Source organism: Linepithema humile, chromosome 5 (genome assembly GCF_040581485.1).
Source record: "Linepithema humile isolate Giens D197 chromosome 5, Lhum_UNIL_v1.0, whole genome shotgun sequence".
Classification (NCBI taxonomy): Eukaryota; Metazoa; Arthropoda; class Insecta; order Hymenoptera; family Formicidae; genus Linepithema; species Linepithema humile.
Window position 1 is genome coordinate 12,903,779 of NC_090132.1, and position 6,903 is coordinate 12,910,681.

The window sequence follows — 6,903 nt, forward strand, 5'->3', positions numbered from 1 at the left end:
TAAATTTCTCTAAAAGTATTATTCAAAAATTTAAAATATTTTATTGTACTTTATTTTATTTTTTATTTAATATTTTAAATATTTTATAAATTTTTTTTCTTTTAAAATATTTATTTTATTTTTATACTATTATAATACTAATAAAACTAAACTTTTATATTTCTTTACCATATTATACATGTATATAAATACTTCAGTTTTAGATGGATATATTAAGACAAATTTTTCTGAAATTTTTAACACAAAATTAAACAAAATTATTGGATGTGGATCAATTACTGATGGCTTATATAAACTGGAAATACATATTTTAGATTTTTCTGATAATAATTATTTAGATTTAAATTTAAAAAAAGGTGACAAAGTTGAAATTAAAGGAATTATGCAACTCAATGGTAAAAATATTTATATTTCTCACTAATTTTAAAACTTTAATTTAAAAAATATTGTAATTTTATTAATTTTAATTAAAGATAATATAATATTTATAATATTTTTTTTATTCATCTCGTAATAAATATTAAATAATATTAAATATAAATAAATATAAAAGCAAAAAAGCAAAAAATTGGAAGAATAAAGAATAAATTATTTTATTTTTAATAAATAAAAATTTTAAATAAATAAAAATTTTTATAAAATCACACACTTAAAGTACGTACACATTAATTTATATATATAACTTTGATAATTTTATAGCTGATCCGCCATATTTACTTGTAAATGACATCAATGATTTAAAACAAAAAGATGGTCGAATGTCAATACTCCATTTATTGAAAGGGATAAATACACCTCAGAAAAGAAAATTAGAAGGTATACAATTACAATAAATTTATTTGATTTAAAATTATAAATTTTTTTTTTAATAAAAATTTTAATTTAGAATTTAGAAATTTTAATTTAGAATTTTTATTATATAATATTAGTTTTACAAAATACATAATATTTCGTTACAGAAAAATTAGAAGAAACAGAATCAAAGAGTAAGAAGATAAATTGTACATAAAAATGTTACCATTATTATTAATTGTTATTATTTTATTTAATGTTATCATTTAATTATTGTTATAAATGTAAAATATGTTTGTATAAATTGAAATATAAATTCTTTGTTTTAATAAAAATTATTAAAATTATTATTATTTTTAAATGTTTAATACATAACCAAATTATTAAAATTATTAAAATTATTATTATTTTTAAATATGTTTAATACATAACCAAATGTATTCAAGGAAACAAATTAAATTTACCTGTCTGATACTCATGGTGCATAATATGTATAAAAATATAAATGAGCATTCCATATAATCATCGCCTGGAAGATTTCTATGGGATAAACCTTGTATTCAGCTGATTGGAACAAACGGTAATCTCGCAACAGTTCGTCCATCAAATATGTTATTGAACATACTTAACAGTGCCGTAAACGCAAATCTAATAGCAAACATGGATTTCATTTTTACAAGAGATAATTTTCGATTATTATTCTTTAATCTTTCCTCTTCGCGTTCTATCTTCTTCTTCTGCTGCTTGTCCAAAGAGTCTTCATGAGCCTCTTTTCTTTTTTCCACTGGCAAACAAAATCACTTTATACAGATATTTTTTTGTATATACAATTCCTCATATAATACCTCATAAATATCTTGAATACCTCATAGATATTTTGTAGACTTATATTTTTTACTCTGCTTTTCAATTTTAGCCTTTAATTTTTGATATTTTTCAGTTCTATACACCATTAACCATGTCAAACCTAAACAATATATATAAAATAAATATATTAGAACAAATAAATTAAATAAATTATTTTGTTTTTTTTTCAATTTATAAATACATTTATGAAAATATTGCTTTTTATGTTTTTTACCTTTACCCGATAACGCTGTACATATACTGATAAATACAATAAGGATGGTGTCTGCCCACATATTTGGGAATAAATTTTTTATTCGAAGTTCATATAATTCAACAATTAACACCAAAAATTATTGTTAATTCATTGAACTTCTTTTCCGTTAAAAGTGACTACGTATGCACTGTACAATATATAAGTCACGTTGTATCAGAATTAAATTATGCACTTCACGATGCTATTAAATACATTCGTGTTAATTCAGAATATCGGATATAGCGTGAAATCAGTCTTCTTTTTAACAAACTTGTACATTGCTATCACATGCAGACATTTGGATTTTCAGATCGAATAACCTCTTTTCGATCCGATGACTATCACTGACGAAGCTATTATAAAACAGTACAGTGATAAATTACAATACTTGTGTACTTCCAGTACAGTTGGATTATTGTTAATTCATTGAACTTTTTTTCCGTTAAAAGTGACTACGTATGCACTGTACAATATATAAGTCACGTTGTATCAGAATTAAATTATGCACTTCACGATGCTATTAAATACATTCGTGTTAATTCAGAATATCGGATATAGCGTGAAATCAGTCTTCTTTTTAACAAACTTGCACATTGCTATCACATGCAGACATTTGGATTTTCAGATCGAATAACCTCTTTTCGATCCGATGACTATAACCGACGAAGCTATTATAAAACAGTACAGTGATAAATTACAATACTTGTGTACTTCCAGTACAGTTGGACCAGTTGATAATGTCATCGCTCTATAGTTACCTTCGGGCCCTTTTATGAATATTATTAATATTTATTCAGAGCTGTGTTTACTTTCTACTTAAAAAAATCTTTTCCACTCATGCACAAGCCTTAACATATATTTTTTTTTTAAGTACAAAGTAATTATCTGCAATTCTCTCATTTTTTTTTCTTATTTTTTCACATACTTTTATTTTATTACTTTTTTTATTTCACGCTTTCTCGCTTTTTTAGATTTCTTTATTTTACGAGATTTTCATATTCTTTTATAAAATTATATTAATAATAATAAACTATAGTAATATATTAATAATAAACTATAAATAATAAACTATAGTACAAGTTTTTTAAATTTTATAAACCGATTCTGTATAGAAAATATTTGATTTACAAATAGAATTTAGTTATGTTTAGTTGTGATTTAAATTTCAGAAATATAAGTATAGATATCTAGCAAATCTCATTATATAATTACAAAGACAATATAAAATAAGTAATTATAATGTTTAAGGAGTTAATGAGAGAGAGATAAATAAATAAATAATATGAATGCACTAATATGTATATATATATTATTATATGATATGTTGGATATTATTTATAAACTTTATTTTACAGCACAATATATCAAATTATTATTGTATATAAAATAAAATAATTTAATAAAAATACATGTAGAAATTTAATAAAATGTTAAAAAATATAAGTATGAAAATTTGTCATTAAATCTATTGGGAACCAGCTTAACATGCCAAGATCATATGGAGGTCATTTGTTTTTTTAAATAGAACACCCTATTTTTTATTTCCAAAATCTAATAGCTGGTGTCAAGAGCTTTTTAAAACACTATAATGAAGTTATTTTTTATTAAGTACTTTTTGAGTTATGAGGATTGAAAGTTACAGCATTTGGACATAAAATACAAAATATCTTGTAAAACATTCAATTTTTGGGAATCTTACCTTAATACTTTTATGCACAAAATAATGAGACAAATCAATTGGTATAAAGAAAACACATAGTTGCTTTCAAGAAAAAATATGTAATTTGTAACATGCAACTGCATACTTTTTTTTAAAACCAGCGTGTTTTCTTTATACCAATTCATTTGTCTCATTATTTTGTGCATAAAAGTATTAAGGTAACATTCCTAAAAACTGAATGTTTTATAAGATATTTTATATTTTATGTTAAAATACTGTAACTTTCAAGCCTCATAACTCGAAAAGTACTTAATGAAAAATAATTTCATTATAGTGTTTTGAAAAGCCCTTGACACTAGCTATTAAATTTTGGAATCAAAAATAGAGTATTCCATTTAAAAAAACAAAGTTGACCTCTATATGACCTTGGCATGTACACCCTAGGTTAAACCAATGTCATCATCTTATGTCCCCCTTGAAGTTATAAAACTTTTGTACAAAACAATCTTTGATACAAGCCTTAGTTTACGAAAAAAATCAATGCGTCACTTAAAATGACTCACCCTGTATATATATATATATATACATTCCTTTTTAAAAAAAAGCAAGATTCCTCGAACTAGAATATATCGAAGTGTTGAAATGTCTGTTTTTCGCGATACTGATTGGTTATCTTATTTGTGAGCTGCGATTTGCTTCACTCTTAACTGTCATATAAATTTTGACAGTTTGTTTCTGAGTAGATATTACATAAATAAATAATAATTATCTAATATTAAAGAGAAAAATTGAGCAGTAAGAGAAGGAAAAAGTAAAGAAAAGAGAGAGAGAGAGAGAGAGAGAGAGAGAGAAAGAGAAAGAGAGAAATAAGAAGAATAAGAAGAAGGTAGAAAAGGGAGAAAAAAGGTATGTATAATATACGTTTATCGGTTGAAGCTCTTACAATTAGTTTTTTACTTTTGTTGCTGACTTAGAATGCATTTAAAAATTACGAGAATCTTGAAAAGCGAAAATTTTCACGAATCAAGAAGCGCGAGCAGATAGCAAAACCTCATTCTTTATTTGAATTCCGCCGGACTTTTTGAAAGATATTCGCAATTGCTTGATGATATCTGTTAAAATTAATTTCTCTAAAATTTTTAAATAATGTACGTATAAATAATAACAAAAATATTGTTTGTATAAAATTAAAGTACATTGATGGTTTAATTTCATACAAACAACAATCTCCATTTGAGAGATCGACTTTGAGAGATATTTGCAATTGCTGGATGATATTTGTTAAAACTCATATTTTTATAATTTTTAAATAATGTATGTAATTAAGTACTTGAAATTTTAAAGAAATGAATTTTAACAAATATTATCCAGCAATTGCAAATATCTCTCAAAGTCGATCTCTCAAATGGAGATTGTAATTTGTATAAAATTAAATCATCAATGTACTTTAATTTCATACAAATAACAATCTCCATTTGAGAGATCGACTTTGAAAGATATTTGCAATTGCTCGATGATATCTGTTAAAATTAATTTCTCTAAAATTTTTAAATAATGTACGTATAAATAATAACAAAAAGATAGCAGATAATTTCAGCATTAATGATTTTGTGCTTTGACTTGCGTATAATATTTTTCTTTATATTGGCTGGATAACTTAATATTAAAACGGTTTCAGCATTAAAATATTATAGTAAATAGAGTATCAAATTATAATTATTAGCTGAATCTTTAGCTATCCAGGCAATGTAAAAAAAAATATTATACATAAGTCAAAGCACAAAATCATTAATGCTAAAATTATTTGCTATTATCTTTTTGTTATTATTTATACGTACATTATTTAAAAATTTTAGAGAAATTAATTTTAACAGATATCATCGAGCAATTGCGAATATCTTTCAAAGTCGATCTCTCAAATGGAGATTGTTATTTGTATAAAATTAAAGTACATTGATAATTTAATTTTATACAAATAACAATCTCCATTTGAGAGATCGACTTAGAGAGATATTTGCAATTGCTCGATGATATTTGTTAAAATTCATTTCTTTAAAATTTCAAGTACTTAATTACATTATTTAAAAATTTTTAAGAAATATATATATATATATATATAAACTGACTTTCTTTTTGGATGCTTCACCGGAATATATATATATAATTAAATATTCATTATAATACAGCTTATACTTACACTATAAATATATATTAATTTCTTAAATTTTATTAAAGGATAAAAAAACGACAAGAGAGAGAGAGAGAGAGAGAGAGAGAGAGAGTGAGGAATAAAATAAAAGTGGAACAACAAAAAAAAAGAAATATAAAGAAGAAATAAGCAGAAAAAGGAAAAAAAAAAGTATGTATATAAATAAATAAATAAGTGTAAAAAATGTAAAAAATAATGTAAAAAAAAATATTATACATAAGTCAAAGCGATGAAATTAAAGTACATTGATGATGTGATTTTATACAAATAACAATCTCCATTTGAGAGATCGACTTTGAGAGATATTTGACATTGCTGAATGATTCGTTAAAATTTATTTCTTTAAAATTTTTAAATAATGTAATTAAGTACTTGAAATTTTAAAGAAATAAATTTTAACAAATATCATCGAACAATTGCAAATATCTCTCAAAGTCGATCTTTCAAATGAAGATTCTTATTTGTATAAAATTAAAATACATTGATGATTTAATTTCATATAAGAATCTTTATTTGAGAGATTGACTTTGAGAGATATTTGCAATTGCTCGATGATATTTGTTAAAATTCATTTCTTTAAAATTTCAAGTACTTAATTACACTATAATATTATAATATTTTAATGTTGAAACCGTTTTAATATTAAGTTATCCAGCCAATGTAAAAAAAAAATGTATAAATAATAACAAGAAGATAGCAAATAATTTCAGCATTAACGATTTTGTGCTTTGATTTATGTATAACATTTTTTTTTTACATTGGCTGGATAGCTTAATATTAAAACGGTTTCAGCATTAAAATAGTAAATAAAGTATCAAATTATAATTATTAGCTTAATATTAAGTTATCCAGGCAATGTAAAAAAAAATATGATACATAAGTCAAAGCACAAAATCATTAATGTTGAAATTATTTGCTATCTTTTTGTTATTATGTATACGTACATTATTTAAAAATTTTAGAGAAATTAATTTTAACAGATATCATCGAGCAATTGCGAATATCTTTCAAAGTCGATCTCTCAAATGTAGATTGTTATTTGTATGAAATTAAAGTACATTGATGATTTAATTTCATACAAATAACAATCTCCATTTGAGAGATCGACTTAGAGAGATATTTGCAATTGCTCCATGATAT

General features: G+C 23.2%; 1 long non-coding RNA gene across 1 annotated transcript; it reads right to left on the reverse strand.

Annotated features, from left to right (window-relative positions):
- On the reverse strand, positions 1–2,918 carry LOC137000236 (uncharacterized). Its single transcript, XR_010890509.1, has 2 exons — positions 1,874–2,918; positions 1–1,759 (listed from the first exon to the last, which is right to left on the reverse strand). It is a non-coding gene; the product is annotated as an uncharacterized lncRNA (long non-coding RNA).
- Positions 2,919–6,903: the final 3,985 nt, after the last annotated feature.